The following is a 13,812-nucleotide window of genomic DNA, read 5'->3' on the forward strand; positions in this document are numbered from 1 at the left end:
CTGCTAAATGTAAAGTGGAGATCAGAGGTTCTTGCCCTGTTATACAAAAAAGAGAGCAAGGGACCCCGTTGGCAAATGACGGCCACATTAAAACGAATGTCTGTCGCTATTTGGGAAGGCCTTGTGTGCAGACCCACACGCAAGCACTCGCGAGATTAGCGCAGAGCTGCCTGTGGGAAGAAAAACGAGCAAGAATGCCTCAAGACTAGCACCACCTCGTGGGAGCCATAGACGGTCGATGCTCGTGCCAGGAGAGAAGGGGTGGGATAGAAGGAAGGCTCAGAAGACAAGGGGCAAAGGAGGGATATAAAAGGCAGGAGGAAAGAAACGTGAAGCAAGGCAGGAGAGAAAAGAAGCAGAAAAGAAGAGAGTACGGAGACTGAGTTAGGGAAGGATGAGTGTGAAAGAGGCATGTTAAAAATTGGGTGGGGGTGAAGAAGAGCTGGGAAAATGGTTTAATCAATGAAGGTATGGAGGGAAAGAGGAATTTGGGGAAGGACGGAACAGAGTGATGGAGGCAAAGGAGATGAAAGGATGGACTCGAGAGAGACAGGAAGGAGGAAATGATAGGAAGGATGCAGAATAAGAAGGGAGGAGAAGAGAGAAGGGTAAACGAAAACTTCTGGTTTGGAGAAGTGGATGAATGACATGTATTGAAATGTGGCCTTTTTATGCACACAGTGCAGCACTGTTCCTCTCATCAGGGTAAATCATCTTACAACTTCACCTGGGCACTTAGCAGCCATCCTGTGACGTAGAAGAAAGCAAGCCCACGTTGACAAGCGTGACCATAGTTTAAGAAGTATATCTGAGCCAGAACTGTTCGTCGCGTGCTGCCTGCCCTTCAATGGAAGCGAGGAGGTGCGCACTGCTCGGTATGTTCTGCCGTCCCTTTAAGAAGTCCCCAACAGTTGTGATGGCATCCACAGCCCTGACTTTTCGCGCACATATGGATGCAAACTCGATGCATCGAAGGACGCAAACTTTAAGCACAGTTGATCCAAACACGAAGCACCAGAGGATGTAAACCGCACCGGTTGATCCAGACACGAAGCACTGGTTGATCCAAGCACGAACCGCTGGTCGATATAAGTTATTTGCACCGGTCGACATCACCTCGATGCACCAGTCTGCACACGCTGGAGCCTCTGATGGATACAAATTACATGCTTAAGTTGAAACATGCTCCATACACCTTTTGATACGAGTTATAGACATCAGTTGACAAAAGCTACATGCACCAGTTGATGTAAACTCGATTCACCAGTCGGCACACGCCTCCGGTTCATGCAAGTTCTTAGTTACATGTAGTAAAGGAATAAGCTCTATGTGTCAGTTGCCAAAAGCTTGGTGCAGTACTTCTGATCAACACGCACAGGGGGCTTTAAAGTGTGCACTAAAAAGAAGTCACTCTTGGAAATTAATGACCTTTAGACAGTTTGCAGGCTGTTGTTGCTGTTGCAATAAATCATGGGAAGAGGCGGCAGCCTCCGTCTGTAACTGCTCTTGTTTCAGCCTCCAAATGCACCGGAGGCAAGAGCTGCCCCGTGCTCCCTGGGTTGGCATAGCTGCACACCCCCCCCCCACACCCGGTTAATGTAAACATCTCGCACACGCAGTTTATAAACGCCACCATTCACGCACAATGATAAACCTAGGTAACCCGGGACAGACACTCGTACAGATGCGATCTGTCTGTCGGCACCGTGCACAAGCACGCGCGACAGTCTGGAGGACATGCGCGTCCTCCCACCCTGAACCGAGTGCGGCGACACACCAGGGAATAGAAAACACAACTTAACGCTCTTCCTTCACAGCTCGAACGCGGCCCGCAAGACACAAGAAACAGCTTTTTACAATCTGAAAATCTTGAAAGCAAGGATGAGCTGGTTTTAAAGGGCACTGCATTTCTTCCCCTGCCAGAGCAAGGGATGTTTTACCACGGGGACCGCAACACCCAGAATTCCCGCTATGCCAGATAATTCCAAAAGTTAAGTCTTCACCTCTTTCGGTTGGCGATGCTGTCCCTCAGGGGTTAAGAAGCCACCTAATTTCAGATGCTAATGTGCCTGTGCGCGGATTCAAGGTGGCAGGCAGCGGGCTAACATCACAGCACGGCGCGGCGAGCAGTAACGGATGTGTACCAGGCATAAAAGAGCGGTCTCACTGTGCGTAAAGGGGAGGGTCCTGGCGGGCTGCCGAGGCTCACTAGTGTGTCTTCCGAGGCTGATAAACAAGCACGGCCGAAGTCCCATCACAGACAGAGCTAGCTGTTGGATAGAAAACCTGGACTGGTGGAAGGTGCCACCCAAGATTTAGGGACTTTTGTCTCCGCAGCTAGAATGCGTGGGGTGTCTGGAGCGCACATTAATATTCAAGATTCCGGTTAAATTATCTGTGGATAGCCACTCCGCCGCGGGTGCCTCTGGGGTGCGTTCGTGCTCAATAGCGTGCGCAGACGGCGGAAGACAGCTTTACGGGCGGCCACGTAACTGCTGACAATTTAGCTCCCTGTTTTAAGTTTGCTATTTTATGTCACGTATTAGCCAAGGCAATTTCATGCATATGGATATAGTGCATTAAATGCCGGCATTTAAATATAGTGAAACTAATTTCATAGTGATTAGTTGGCGGAGTGCGTTGGACCGCATATCATCTGCACGGGAGATAATTTGCATTGAAATGCCGGGCAGTGGCACCGCCGCGCTTACTTCAGTTGGAGTGGCCAATGCGTCGAGGCCACAGGAAAAACAAGATTTACAGGCATGTTAACACTTTAGCAGCTAAGCATGGGGAGAGCCTTCACACGCCACTGTATAAACAGACAAGTGCAGCCACGCTGATTAAAACCAGATGGCCCCTGCGCACCGCTGCTGGCTCCCGAGAGCAAAACGCTCTGGGAGTGAACATTTCCCTAAAAGCTGGGACATCCACACGCCTTTGGCCAATTGTGTGCTAAAGCCAGACGCAAAGGCCAATAGCATGTGAGCACCACATGCACAAGCTTCTACTGAAGCTGAAGTGATTCCAAGAGGTCGATTTCCTAAGTAGCGCATGCGCGCTGCCAATAGGCTCAACCAAAAAAGGACACTTTCTGAGTAAAGTTTGGTGTATTTTAGTGTATTAAGATGGTGTAACTCCCTTTTTTCTGTATTGGCTAGAATGTTTCCTAAAACGTTATTACAAGGAATTAAGTATATTTCAACCAAAACAGATTAATGATGAAACATGAAATCATAAATGATCAAAGAACAATTCATAACTAATATATCAACCACAACTGGTGAAATGCATATTGCACCTAATAGTCATATATATGTGCTGATAGCAATAAAGACTACAATGTTATATATCATGGAATGTATGATTACAATTAAAATACTAATAAATAGACAGTCAATATTTACAAAGCTTCAGGAATAAAGTAAGGGCTGGGAATAAAATAGAAAAAGTACAACCCACCTAATCAATCATTAACAAATCGCAATAATTAAAACAATATGGTCTGCACCATCTTCAAACCCAGCTGCTTCATTTACAAAGCCATCATGTCCAGCACCCCTACTTGCAGACAAGCTTATCATCTTGGGTCATTCTTTGCACACCCACTACTGGGATACCATCATGCGTCAGACTAAGAATTATAAAAAAAAGTAGGAAAGCAAAAAAACATCAGCCCTTTTCCACATATGCACTCGTAATCAGGAACAACAAACCTGTATCCATCAGGACCGGCCTACGCTGCTCCAATATGGGAAAAAGTTGAAGATGCACCTCTTTGAAGAACACTACATCAAAATGCAACTACAGTCCACAAACCAGCAACTTCTCCTATCACTCGTTGACTTTATGCTAAGCCTGGGTGCAATTTCCATTACGCCGGAATAATCAGAGTAATGTCTGTAATTCTGTGTTACTCTTTGACATAGAATTTCTGATAATAAAGGATTAGGTAACTCAAGTAATTAAGAGTAATTTGGGGGGAAAACCTACCTCAGGAGCACATTTACCGAGGATGAGCAGCCACTCACACTTGCTATTTGTGCTCTGTTTCATTTAGCGCTATTTTCCTGGTGCAGAAATACATCCTCACATACATTTTTAATGTGAGAGTGCATTTTTGTACTAAGAAAATAATGATAAATCTAGAGTTACTTGTCTCACTTAATTCCATGTAATGCAGAATTTTTGGGTAATTCCACGTGATTACGCTAATGAAATTACTCGAGTTACGCCCACTTCTCTTTATGCTTGTCTGTCTTCCTTTACTGCACTCCTCTACCCTTTGGCTAGGTTTGCACTATGGAAATGCCATATACATAAATTGATACATAAAAACAATTTAAGCCTCTAGGTCTTAAAGTTACAAACAATCTTGATTCCATTTGGCATAGTTTTAAATCACGATTCCCAGCCCCAGGTGTTTATTCTGATGCTATATACTCACATATTTAAGGTATTTAGCATTGTGATTATGCTGTGCCTTAAAGTGTGTAGCTACTGCATATTTTTCATCATTCTCCCTAATGGCCAAAAGATATTCCATTGTTCACTGCTTAGATGGTCGTGCTACCTATATATTGCATGCCACAGTGGCAACCAAACAAATACACAACATAAGTGGTCATACATTTAATAAAATAATTTATACGTAATTCTTTCCTATTGTTACCATTAGCATTTTTACATTTGTCCATAGATAACTCACAAACACTACAATAGAAACCAAAATTGGTCAACCAATTAATTTTGCCTGAAGCATTCAATATCGAAAGGCTGTTAGTCACTATATCCTAATAGTTTCCACTCTCAAAAATGTAATATCAAGCTTCAAAGGTACACAGTTTTGTCAGCGTGTAATAGATGACAGTGCTTATTTATAATATCACACAAGTTCCCACTTTTGATGAGAATATCTTGCAAGCAATCTGACCTTGACACCGGACCTAACATTCAGATCTCAAGTCTTTACTATTGGACCTAAGGTTGATTCTAGCTTCTACCATTTTATTTCTAGAGCATCACTGGTCTTAAAACCTCACCATCATCTCATCAGCCACTTCCTAATATTGAGCCTCATCAGTGTAATTCTGTGTTTGCTCTAACTAACTCACTATGAGGAATGGGGTTGATACATGATAGCTGTTAGTATCATTTCTGAACTGGAAGCAATTTCCTTCTGATGAAAGGATACCGAAAGACTCTGATTAATGACTTTAATTTTTAAATCTAGAAAGTCAAAAGCACAGCATCGGTTACCACGCATGCCACAACCATGCGCGGCCTAACAACGCAGTCAGTGCAACGTCTGTGTCGTTACCACGAGTTCCATTACAACGCAAGTCTTTACAACGACTTGCTTTAGGGAAGCGCTGGACTTTGGAACAGTTTTAATTACTATTCCAAATCCAGTCGGTGAATCAGTAGGGAAGGTGTGGAACTTAAAATGCAACACCAGTCCAACACTGTAATGACTGGCATTTTAATGGAACTCGTGGTAATGTCGTAGTCTTGGAAGCTACTATGCTGTATTGCCTACGTTGTAAATAATGTTTCCCAAGTCAACATTTTGTTGAGCTGTAGAGTGCATTAACGTACGACTCCATGGATTGTCAGTATGTACTCCATGAGGCATTCCTGTGTACCACTCCAGATAACCAAAGGGTCATCTAATTATAACTAGTCCAACACAGTCATAACACTTGTGAAAACCAGGGAAATCTAATGTCCCTCTTAAACCTTTTCTGCAAAATAACCACATGCAAATGTTAATTTTACATGTGCATACAAAACAAAAAATGTAGACTACAATCAATAATATAAAATAAAAAATGTATTTCATTTGGGATACTGGACCAATCTACTTTATAAGAAGCCTGTGAACTTTGTGTACGTTGTCCAAGTTACACATCCAATATTGCTTCACATCCACAGGATCCCTAGCATCCTGCTTGACTGAACGTGGGGCAGTTTGGGGATAGGCATAGAGCAGACAACCATTTTGTAAAGAGTATGTTAGCAGAGCAGAGGAACAATAAGGCCACTACCAGCTTTCCAGAATCAACCAGCTTAAACCTACTTTACCTAGTAAAGATTTACAAATAGATGCACTTATGGGACAAAAGGGGGAAAGAGTACCTCATTTCTATTTTGTGCTTCAACATTCCAGTAATGGGCACATAGGAACTAGTAAGATGTGGGTGAAATAAATGTTCACCAAAAGGTGAAAATGCCAAGTCTCGCCCCCTTTTTACTGTCTTTGTAAAGCAGAACTTGGTTTAAAAAACTGCCAGGCAAAATAAAGCAAAGGAAACATTCCATGCCTAAACACAGAAATCCACCTATGGTTGTCCTGCCTGCTCATCCCTGTACCTCAAAACATGGTTCTGTGAAGTCCTGGTTACAAATATCCCGATTAGTTGCAAAGTTCAAATCTGAATGGTCTTAAAACATATCTCTCCCGATTGGTTGAAAGGGGGGGAATGGGTTTGCTGTTGTTTCATCAATTTAATTGTCTAGACTTTTAATCACTCCCAACAGGGCACTGTGTCAGGCCGATTCTGATTTGTTGCGGGCAGCTAATCAGAAGAGCTGTGAGACCAACTTCTTGCAAATCATATGTAGACTGGTAATCACACAGTGATCTATGGGGCATTGCCTTATACCACCCTCTGGCCAAGTATTTTTTTACAGTCTGTTGCAAGCGCACATAGATCCCAAAAAAAGGCTAATTCATGCCAGGATTCATATCCACTTACCACTAACTTAATTTTTTCCCCCCAATCCTGATGAACACCTTAGAGGGTGAAGCAACAGTACAAAACTGATACTTTGATTATCAGCTTTTAAGATATTCTTTCCTCAATCCTTGCCTGACCAGGTAGGATTTAACATACTACAATAACAAGCCAACACTATCTAAGAGACTTCAAAGAAATATAATAATCACAGTCCAAGCTGTATGATGAAGAATCAAACATTTTCTGTTTTCAAATTATGCCTCGCCTCTATCATAGCCCTAGCATTTATATAAAGGGTGTCAAATAATCACCCCCTGCCAGGGGCACAATTCATCATTGGGTCTGTTGAAAGGACCCAACATTTTTTGTCCATGGTGAGCTACCAGGCACCTCTTTTGGAGGTTTTGGTGTGCTTTTGTATCCAAGTCACGCAGAGTTAACAGAATAGTGGCTTTATTACCACACTATTCTAATGCATTCAGTATGCCTAACAGATCTGTGGATGAGTCTTGTTGCTGTAGGACTCGTGTTACAAATGAGTAAAGGATAGTTGTCCCTTGTGTTTTTCATGGTTACCTCTGTTTCACATAAACATATCTTTTGCTTAGATCTTAATTTGCTTGATTAATATTTAGCCCACTGCTTTGTGAGAAGCCATCTCAACTTCAGGATGTGGAATTGTGTGGGTGCAGACAGATTGTTCTCATACCAGCTGAGCGGAACCCTTTTGAAACCATTGGATCATCATATTTTTGGCTCAGGAAAGCATGCATGTCAGCTCGGCTATAATGCACATGCAGCAGCTTTTCTTGAAGTCATGCCTTCTGGTCATGCTGCATGGCATATGTCTTTGCTTTGCTCTACAACAGATGTCTTATTCCAAGCTGTGTGCCCTCCTTCAAAGTATGCATTTTTGCCCTGCTGTAAGATATGTTTCTACCATGCTACAAGGCATGCAGTTTTGTCCTTCTCTAAAGCATATGTTTCTTTTCTGTTCTGACTAATAATACAAGCTTGCTGGTGTGGAGAGTTGGGCAACCAGCACAAGAGGAATCTTTATATTGCTTAATCAGTGCTGGTGGCTGGTGATGGTGGGCACCGGGACTCATTTTTGTGGACTAGAACTTACTTTTCATCATCAGATTTTGGTTTGGAGCAAGAGAGGGAAATGAAGGAAAGGGAGAAAGACGGGTGAAGAGACATTATGGTAATAGTGGCAAAGGATGAAAGAAGGAATGACAAAGAACCTGTAAGAGTGAGATAAAGAGGCTGGAAGGGTGGTGGAAAAGGCATGAGCTGAGATGAAGACATGACATCATTGGTATTCTCCAAAGGTCAGCACCAGTGACGGGATCCTTTGAAAACCTCTGGGCTCTTGCACTTATGTGCATACAAACTAAACACTGCCTATTGCTTGGTAGGTAATTCAGTAGTAGTAGGTTCATAATCACAGTTAACGAAAATGTCCCATCTGAAAATATCGGGTACAGTTTCACTCAGAATTGTACTGCCAGTACAGAATTACATTAATGTAAAAAATGGACTGTCAAATTATGTTGAAATATTTGAAGAAACTCACCCAACCGGAGAAGGAAATGCGAAGCAAATATTCACATCATAAAATATATTTACAGATTCATTAGTCAGGATACTTTTTCAAGGAAAAATCCGCTTTTAAAATGTAAGTAGGACCTGTCTGTAGTAGTGTGATTTAAAGTTAGCAATAACAGTGATGAGTAAATATTGTCTCACAATTAAGCCAACTGATTAAATTAATTCACGATTGTGGCTGGAATTTAACTTCATAATGCATTTCTACAATGCCAAATTTGAAGGGAGGGTAACTTATTATTACCTAATAATACATATGATAATATATAGATAAAGAATCCCAATAAGGATATTGCAAGTCACTGAGAAGTTCTGTGACCATTGAGAGGAGCAAGACAGATGGAATGGGAGCGCATAGGGTGTTTTTATTCCTTGTAATATATGGTCACTCCATCACATTTCCCACAAAAAGCCTAAATCGTTGCTGTCTTGCTCCTTTATGTGAAAGAGATATTGTGGTTGCAGACACGAAGAATAAAAGAAAAATATTTAGTTCAAAATTTAACATGCTAAAAAGCTATTAGTAACCTGTTGCAAATCTTTTAATGTAAATCTGATTTAAAAAAAGAGCTATAGGTCACAATCAGTAACATGCATGAAGAGTCTTTCTTTCCCGTAAAGAAGTATGTGACAAAGATAAACATGTTGCTATAAACCTCGCATTTCTGCTGATTAATGTTCATTATACAAAAACTGGCCTGAAGAACAAAAAGCCAGTTTTTGTTTTCTTTGTTTAATCTTCAGCTGCAATAATGCTCCATTGCCTGCCTGTTGGCTCAGGCAGCAAGTACTATAATGACCACAGGGTGGTCACAACTCAACTGTAAATAGGAATGCAGAGGAATGAGGCCGAAGGCTGAGTTCTTTTAAAAGGTAATGGAAATCTGAGGCAACTTTCAATATCCTTTTAACATACAGCAAAAGTACTTTATTCCTTATAATATATGGACACACCCTTACTCATCCCTCAAACCATTTAACTCCTTGGTGTCTTGCTCTTTCATATGAAAGAGAAATTATAGTTGCATCCACGAAACATAAAAGTAGAAACTGTACTGTGAAATTAATCACACTAACAAGCAGTTGCAGCTATTTTGTTGCTAAAATATCGGAATAAAATGCTGTAGCTCAGAATGTGTGGAAGCATGCAAATACATTCTAGCATTCCTGTAAATAAACATATAACCATAAATATCTCCTTTCTGTTGATCACTTTGCATTAAAAAAATACTGAAGAAAGAGAGGCCAGTTCTCACTTTTGTAATTATTCTCTGTGACCTGCTGTTCACCTCGACTGCTTGCTCTGGCACCAAACATATGATGTAATACAGCTGTAATAACTTATTACAGTTTAACAGCTACATCTTTTTGTTATTACAGATAACTGGAGAAGTCACACCTCAACTGTAATAAAGAAATGGAAGACAGGCAACTGGGATTGCAGGCTTCCATGTATTACACATAGAATTATAGATGGGTAACTGTGAATATTGGGGATGGTATTCACTGTGATGCTCTTAGTGACACCAAATATTTAACAAGAGAGAAGCTCAAGTAGCCTATGATGTCACCCAGTAGGCTGAAGTGAATAATATCCCAATTATTCTCATTTTGCTCATCTGTTTTTGTTTTGTTGTATATGGCAAGCCACATCATCTGCCCCTGCTTCCAACATGTATGCAGGGGCAGAGAAGTAAAGGTAGGAAACACCTGGACTCCTACCACCCATCCTCTCCACTCTTTTTTTAAAATTATTTTTATTGAACAGTTGCTCAATGTACATAAAGCTTAAATGGTTTATCATGTGCAGAATAGACATCGTCAAAGAACAAATTACAGTACTATTAGCATGACCACTAGGATACATTGCGATAAGAATTTTGCATACATTAGTAATCAATACATTATTACATAGTCTCGTCAGTAACCCAAGTTCTGCACCCAAGGTACTATTCGCCCTTTCGCTGATGGCGCTAACTATTCCCTGTATCTGTGCCAGTTGTCCCAGACTTTCTCCCATTTCTTTGGACAGACCGACTCTGATATAACACATGTGCAGCCCTTTGCACCAGTCGAAATCAGATTGCCAATCTCCAATTCGTGGTAATCCACTTGCCCCCAGGTTCAAGTTATTGGGCCATTGCTGTTCACCGGTAATACATAAGAGGTGACACCTGGCTGTCAGTGACTGTCATAATTTGTACCACACCCCTCCAGGAGCGTTGTATTTCTGGACATTCCCAGAACATGTGGAAAAAGGACCCCATCTCACCACATCCTCTGGCACATAGGTGGTGTCACACTTCCCAAAGCGATGCAGAAGCGTCCAGGAATAGCATGATCTATGGAGTACTCACAATTGGATTAGTCGGAACTGGGCCAGTATGGCCAATTCCCTGGGGCTTTGTATGGCCTCCGCCAAACCTTCCTCCTCTATAAGGCCGAAGTCTCCCTCATATGCTTCCTGTAGTTTCTGCTGGGGGTCAGGGGAATTGTTCACCAGTTTCTTGTAGGTTAATGAAACTGCCTCATCTATCATGGGATCGAGAAGGAACTGATCTTCTAAAGGAGTCAATTCTGGTAATTGAGTATATGGCGCCTCAGAGCTTGACCCTATTGTAAATATTGAAAGCGTTCTGACTCAGCCACATCATCTCCACTCTTGAGATACTTTTCCCTATGTAAAATTTGAATACTTGGCCTCTTGCCACCCACCGCCACTACCCTCTGCACAAGCGCCAAAACTGAAACAAATGACCTGAGCTCCTGCCAGCCACCCCACCACCCTTTGGGGACTCTCGCCACTTACCAGCCAAAACCTGCACTCCGAGCTCTCAGTGGGTAGCTGGCATCACGCTGACTGTGCCTCTATGATGTCCACTTGTCAGTGCAGCTTCATTTACCCTTTCAGTACAGGTTTGCAGAGGTCCACTCTGACACAGAAGAAGGTGGTTTGTCGTGGTGCAGATCGCTGACCGCATTCTCCCAAGCAGTTCCCATGAGTGATAGCACAACAGGTTTAACAAGTTTGGTTAACCACTGCTGTGACAGAAGTGAATAACCTGATTTCAAACCAGTTATTCATGCTAAAGGGTTTCAATAGAAGCCATATATAACGTATCAAATTATAGATGGATAGCAATAACAGGGATATTTTTCCCCAAGGGGTCTGAGTGAAATCAAATAGACAACAAGAGCTTGAGCTCTCTTGAAGCCACTCGGAACCATGAGGTGAAAATCATCCCCATCACCAACTATTTGCCCATCTATAATATCATGTTATGTGTGGCCTTCAAAATAATCTGCTTTCAACTGCTATGCAGGGGAACAGAAGTAATGGAGGGCTATAAACAAAATGGTCTCTTTTACCTTTCCAAAGTATATGTAAAAACATACCTGGCAACCTGCCACCCACCCCTAACGCCCTCTGTGCCTTTCGAACCATTCCCAGAGGTGTCTTAGTGCCATTGCTGCACTGAAATGCTCTCTAGCAGCCTTGTCAGAGCAGCCTGCAATTTCTTTATGATGTAGCAACAGTGGGAAACGACTTTTGTTTACTAGTGTTGCTATGTCATAGCAGTGAGTAACCAGGTTTGGAATCTGGTATTCACGATGGAGGCTGTCAGTGAGAGTTATACACAACATATAGAATTATAGATGGGCAACTGTAAATTATGGGGGTGTTTTTCATCGAGGGGTTCTAACTGACATCAGATAGGCGACAGCCAAGCTTGAGTTGTGTACGATGTCTTTCAGAACCCTAAGATGAAAAAAAACTTTACTAACATTTTACCCATCTATAATTGTATATTGTATATGGCATAACAAAATAATCTACCTCTGCTGCCAACACGTACCCAGCGACAAAAAGTCATAAATAACATGTAAAAAAAAGGTTTTTAAATCTGGTCTCCTGACACATACCACCACCACTTGCAACATATTTCCTCCCCATCCCCCAAATAAATAAAATTAATTTGGGGTCTCTTGCCAACCACTCCCACCACGCGCTGAAAAAACCTTACCCCGTCCATCTCCAAATTGAAAAAAATAATACCTGGACTCCTGGCACACACTCGCTCCATCCTCTGCTTATACCCCCACCCTCTCCCTTTATCTCAAGCTGGGGAAAAAACCTGCCATCCGCGACATCCCACCCGCTCCCTGAGCAAATCTTCACTCTCTGCTCTCACATTGGGATCAGAGAGCCAACACAGTGCTGACATTGACTCTGTCAGAGGCGCAAGTCAGTGCCTGTTGATTTCTCCTGTCTGCGCATGTCTGTAGCAACAGGCACTGACAGGGGAGAACGTGGGCGCTGCAGGTATAGTGCCACCTGCATTCTCCTGCCTCCCTCATGTTTGTGGAGACCCAGGAGAGGCAGAAGAAGGCAGGTGACACTGCCAACCCCCATCCCACGAATGCTCTTGGTTCCTTAGAGACCCACAGGAGGGGATGGAGCCACAGAAAGCGACCGCTTCTCCTAGCGACCAAAGGTGTTATCCACTGTTGTGACATTGCTACAGTGAATAACCAGATTCCGATCTGGTTGTTCAGGATAAGGCTTCCTATGGAAGCTAAATACAATTATTATTTCTACTTCTGATACTACTAACTAGAACTGAACAAAAAAAGAAAAGAGTCACCCAGTATTGTACATAAAATGGTGCTGAAACTCGAAAAACAAGCGGCCTACCAAATGTCTAATAGAGCACTTGTCACAGCTGCCACCTTCAGTTGCCTAGCAGTGGTTTGCAACCATTGCACACTTTTGATATGTCTTTTTTATCAGAAATTCTGCAGAGAACAATTTTCTCCCTGATAATGTGAAGTGAAGACGTAAACACAGTAGTGAATAATGTATTTGTCCAGCAACTAAAGGCATCTCTTTGACTTTCCTTTGCTAAGCTGTGATCCATGACTCTATGATGTGACCGAATATATCTTAGGTGCAGATGAATGGTCATGAGAGAAACTCTCCCAACCCCCTCAAGCTCCAGGATATAAGTAAAGATGAATTTATTGTAGACAACAAGCAAGGGCGTCAGCGCAGTTTCAGTAACCACCAGCTCCGGACTCCAAGGGGCCTATTCATAAACTGCAGTATGTTTGTAGTAGTAATACTCATGTACTACAAAATGCTACTCACAAGCCTATGTGAGGAGGGCTATGGCTTTGTTACTTCTAGTGTGTGTGTGTGTGTGTGTGTGTGTGTGTACACTTGGCGCTGAGCTCCGCAACCGGGGCAGAGAACTCCTTACAGTAAAATATAGAGACATTTATAAATGTAAACTAAAGTATAACTAATTTTATGTTAGATATTAATGTAAATTAATTGTATATATTCATTTAGAGGTGAGTTTGATACAGAGACAGAGAGAGTTTAGTAAAGAGAGAGTTTTGTCAGAGTGTACAGAAGTCGAAAGGGAATGATTTTAGGTGGAGAGGTAAGACAGAAAAT

At 42.2% G+C, this 13,812-nt stretch overlaps 1 protein-coding gene across 2 annotated transcripts in view; it reads right to left on the reverse strand.

Annotated features, from left to right (window-relative positions):
* The window catches only part of PKIB (cAMP-dependent protein kinase inhibitor beta), a 521,954-nt gene that overhangs the window by 345,761 nt on the left and 162,381 nt on the right, over positions 1–13,812 (reverse strand). The window contains exon 1 of one of the 2 annotated variants that reach the window (XM_085611267.1): positions 11,161–11,308. The exons of the other annotated variant lie outside the window; for it this stretch is intronic. The gene's annotated coding sequence lies outside the window, so the exon portion shown is untranslated. Of the gene's footprint in view, positions 1–11,160; positions 11,309–13,812 lie in introns of those variants that run through there. 2 annotated transcript variants of the gene reach the window in all.

The sequence above is a fragment of the Triturus cristatus genome, chromosome 6 (genome assembly GCF_964204655.1).
Source record: "Triturus cristatus chromosome 6, aTriCri1.1, whole genome shotgun sequence".
Lineage (NCBI taxonomy): Eukaryota > Metazoa > Chordata > Amphibia > Caudata > Salamandridae > Triturus > Triturus cristatus.